The sequence below is a fragment of the Amblyraja radiata genome, unplaced genomic scaffold, assembly GCF_010909765.2.
Source record: "Amblyraja radiata isolate CabotCenter1 unplaced genomic scaffold, sAmbRad1.1.pri scaffold_824_ctg1, whole genome shotgun sequence".
Lineage (NCBI taxonomy): Eukaryota > Metazoa > Chordata > Chondrichthyes > Rajiformes > Rajidae > Amblyraja > Amblyraja radiata.
This window is the reverse complement of record NW_022630831.1, coordinates 29260-33931: the sequence shown is the minus strand read 5'-3', so window position 1 is coordinate 33931 and position 4672 is coordinate 29260. Positions and strand designations below refer to the sequence as shown.

General features: G+C 45.4%; 1 non-coding gene across 1 annotated transcript; it reads left to right on the top strand.

Moving 5' to 3' along the window:
- The first annotated feature begins 1412 nt into the window (after nucleotides 1–1412).
- On the top strand, nucleotides 1413–1604 carry LOC116970391. The gene has a single exon (XR_004411129.1). It is a non-coding gene; the product is annotated as a U2 spliceosomal RNA (small nuclear RNA).
- Nucleotides 1605–4672: the final 3068 nt, after the last annotated feature.

The window sequence follows — 4672 nt, the reverse complement described above, 5'->3', positions numbered from 1 at the left end:
CAGGAGCTCCTGCGAGACACGCTACGTGAGGGGCAGTCTCGCTGGAGGGTTCAGGCATACCCTCCACAGTGCCTAGGCACTGCCCATCGCTTCCTCCTTAGTGTGGTTAGCTTTGGGGTGACCAGTGGCTGGGCTGGTCATGAAGAGGGGTCACTGGCTGAACAATATCGGGAGTATGCTTGAGGTACAGGATCAGGAAGAGCTGCTGGGTGTGGCCGCTATGTGGCTCCACCACTAGCGAGATGGCTTTTCAGTCTCAACTGATGGCCATCTTACTACCTGTCTTTTCCAAAAAACCTCTCCAAGACAGGTAGCCATGAGGCGTTGGTTTTATCACGCCTCCCCTCAATTGCATTTACTCAAAGTGCCCGCCATTATTGGGGGATACATTGAGCAGCGCGTTTAACCTAAATAATTTAAAAATGCATTTGGTACCCTGACGTCGGCTATCATGTCCACCTGCTCATTCCAGAAGGGCAGGGTAGTATGGCAAAACACCTGACCCTACTGTTCAACGGTATACCTCATAACTTCTGAAATGAACTCACAAACCTGCCCTCAATCTATGAAATTAACAGGACTATGAGAACGCCGACCTCATAAGCACAGATCCTGCTACCTGGCACTTACCAAACCAGTCCTAAAAAACTGGACGAAGTGTTCAAACTATTCGGCACAAGAGGGCAGAGTCTGGAATGAGCACCACACTAAACCAGACAGCAGTACCTCCACGTGTCCACCAGGGGCGTCTACCTCATGGTACTGGTGAAAGCTCGGGGCCTGCATGCCAAACCTGTAGCATTTTAGACCACGGCCCAGAGCAGGCCCCAGGGGAAAATGTGCCACCCCCCAACAAACATCGTCCCTACAAGAACAAGGAACCAGAAACCGAAGAAAACAACAATGAAGACAGATAAGTGTGGTTCCTACCATCACATAAAGGTTAAGGGTTGTACTAACAAGGGGTGGATGAATCACGCCTGGTTAGGAAGCTATCACTCTTGGTAGTTATATACCAAAAAATAAATACAAGGGGAATAGAATTAATATCTTGCCACCAATTCAGCAAGCACCCCAAGTGGTCTACCCTCCCACGATGGTGAATGTTGCACCATCGTTGATAAACCACTTGAGTATTTCACCAGGTATACCCATTCATGGGATTTGTAACTACTACCATGGATCCAAGGATACTTTATGGTAGACATCGACCTTGAAGATGCACACTATTCAGTACCTTCTCATATAAGTTTCGGATATACCGCAATTACCTGGATGGAGTAACCATGATGAGCGTTGCGGCATTTAAGTCAAAGTTATCCAGAATCAACTAGCCCTGACACTTAGAAACATTCCGTCATGGCATGTCTATATATTAACGACAAACTATCCTTGGATACAGCTTTAGCTGCATCGCTTCTCGGCCTTTTGGCTAAGATCAAGTGTAGTATCTGTTCTTATCAGTTTAATAATCTGATACGTCCCTTATCTAGGGACCATATATTAAATTGAATTTTGGAACAGGGAGATGGAATAGAGGCTTGCTCCGTCCACTCCACGCATCGACCCAGTATTGCAGTGCCTCTGGGAACGGTGCACAAGATATATATCCAGATATTTACGTTGACCATCCACAACGTTGTTATCTGGTATTCATTAAGACTATCAGTCATGGTGCATTAACCACCAATCAACTACGTGGCAAAGTAATTGGGATATAGCACCATTACCAGCTACTGAACTTTGTACCTTTCCTATGAGCTGAGATACTAGTGTTCAAAACTATCTCCATACCTGTAATATGGGGGCAAATGGATTAATCTGCAGTGTTATCATGGAATTTATCGGCAGGAAGGATTATGGTTGTACACTTCCACCTGTTTTGAGTAACATCTTATGTGTCCTGATGTGTTACTGAGCTTGTAATACTTAATGCCAATATGAATTGACTTAAACATGTTATATATTAACTTACTTAATTCTAGTGAAGCATTTGCTCAGTAATCCACCAAATTTGCATGTTCGTTTATAAGATAACAACATCAGTGGTGGCATATACCAAACCACTTGGGCGGAGAACATCGATATTAGGGGACAATTTATTAACAATTGGAAACCGTATGTCGTCAAACATGTTTGACCATCAGTAACTCACATATCAGGTGAGCTAAATACTGTAAACATACATTTAAACCAAAAATATTTGCTGAAATCACTAAGCAATATGGACACCAGATATCGATTCCTTATATCCAATTAAATTACCACGTACTAACTTACGTCACATGAAACCAATCTCAAGGCAGCGGCAATGGAGACATTCCCGCGTATTGAGGGGTGGGGGGAACCTAATCTCTATGTTTTCCTTTCCTTCTACCTCTTCAATAGGTACTACGGCTTCATCAGTCGGGTACTACGCAAATTACAGTGGACCAAGTCCACAAGCATGGTTCCCAGTGATCCTCGACATGGTCATTAAAGAATTGCAGAATTGGGAAGACCATTGCTGTGCTTGGATCAGGAGCACTATCAACCTGATGACAGCATTCCGTCGCATATCCTAGGGAACATACCTGAGGAGCATCAAGAAATGGTACACTGTTTCCAAAACAGGAATTACACATTCAACTATAACAAAAAACTGTACTGGAGCTCCTGGCAGGTCTTCACCACAATGAAGGACATGTTCTGTTAGCCTACTCAACTTGGGTACCGCTCACTGGTGATCAGATACAGGAGAGGTATATCAATCCATTCCCCAGAAATAGGTACACCCAAATTGGGATGTCAGTGAAATCCTGACATACCTTAGGGGATGATCACCAGCCAGGTCACTCACCCTGGAACAGCCTACCCTGAAGATGGACATGCTGGTGGCCTTACATCAACACAAAGAGCCAGCTCTCCCATCTACTGCGATGGGACAACATGGTTATAACACCAGATAGTGTCACATGCCCATTCAAGGGTTGGCCAAACAGAACAGACCAGGAACATCAGGTCCAGTCATGAAATTCCGGGCATACCCACCTGAACCACGTTTTATGTGTCATGACCCACTTAGAGATCGACACAATAAGGAATACCGAGGGAGAGGAAAAAGCCTTATGGGTCAGCCACAGGAAACCTCATGGTCGGGTGACGAGCTAAACTATCTCTAGTGGCTCAAGCAGGTACTGGGAGTTGCTGGAGTAAATACTAACGTGTATAAAATCTTATTCCACCAGAACAGCTTCCACGTCAGTAACTAAGAGGATGGACGAGCCTATGGACCACATCCTGGCTACTGCAGGGTGGTCTAGGGAGTATACGTTCCAAACTTTTATAACAAACCACTGACAGAACCTGTATCGTTTGCAGAAAAAGAATCTGCAAAAAATATATAATTTAAGCCCGGGGGGAGCAATTGGTCTTGTTGTTGTTAATAACACCATTATTGTTTTTACAAACAGATTCATGGTTGATTACGATAACATACTTCCTCCCTCGAATGACTTCGGCAGCGAGTGAAGTATGAACTGTTACACGGTTTGAAATCACAGAGCTTTGAAGTCTTCACGTAGTCACTCACGTGACTCCGAAGTAAAATAGTAAGATTAAACGAGAACTTACCAGTTTGAAGTTTGATCTGTATTTTATGAGGAGTTACGATGAGGGATTACGTGCCCTCCGCTCCCACCCTCATTATATGGATCAAACTAATAAATTGATGTCTCCTTATCTTTACAATGTTTACTTCAAATAACTGTGTCTATCTGTGATTCCACACCGCTGCTTGGAAGTATGCCGCGCCTGCGCACTGAGCGGGTTCTTCACGTAATCCTTCATCGTAACTCCTCATAAAATACAGATCAAACTTCAAACTGGTAAGTTCTCGTTTAATCTTACTATTATACTGCATCTGCCGTGCATTTTCCCATTCACCCAACCTATCTAAGTTACCTTGCAGCCTCCTAGCATCCTCCTCGCTGCTAACCCGGCCCCCAGCTTCGTGTCATCCGCAAACTTGGAGATGTTGCATTCAATTCCCTCGTCTAAATCATGAATATACATTGTAAATAGCTGGGGCCCCAGCACTGAACCTTGCGGTACCCCACTAGTCACTGCCTGCCATTGTGAAAAGGACCCGTTTACTCCTACTCTTTGCTTCCTGTCTGCCAGCCAGTTCTCTATCCACATCAATACTGAACCCCCAATACCGTGTGCTTTAAGTTTGTATACTAATCTCTTATGTGGGACCTTGTCGAAAGCCTTCTGAAAGTCAAATCCCGATGAGTTACTCCAGCATTTTGTGTCGATCTTTTGTTTAAAGCCGCACCTGCAGTTTCTTCCCACACAAAGATGTACTGAACTGCGTTGTAAAATCAGTCGGATTAACAGCGGACTGGGCGGGCAGGATTCTGGTTGCTGTTCACGATGATAAGATGTTGTATGTCTGATCAGAGAGGGGAGGGAGAGGGCAGAGAGGAGGAGGGAGGGGGAGAGAGGAGGAGGGAGGGGGAGAGGATAGAGGATTTGGGAGGGGGAGAGAGGAGGAGGGAAGGGGAGAGAGGAGGAGGGAGGGAGAGAGAGGAGGAGAGTGGAGGGGGAGAGGGAGAGAGGAGGGGCGAGGAGAGGGAGCGGAGGAGGAGGGGAGAGTGTTAGAGGAGGATGAGAGGGGTGAAGGAGGAGG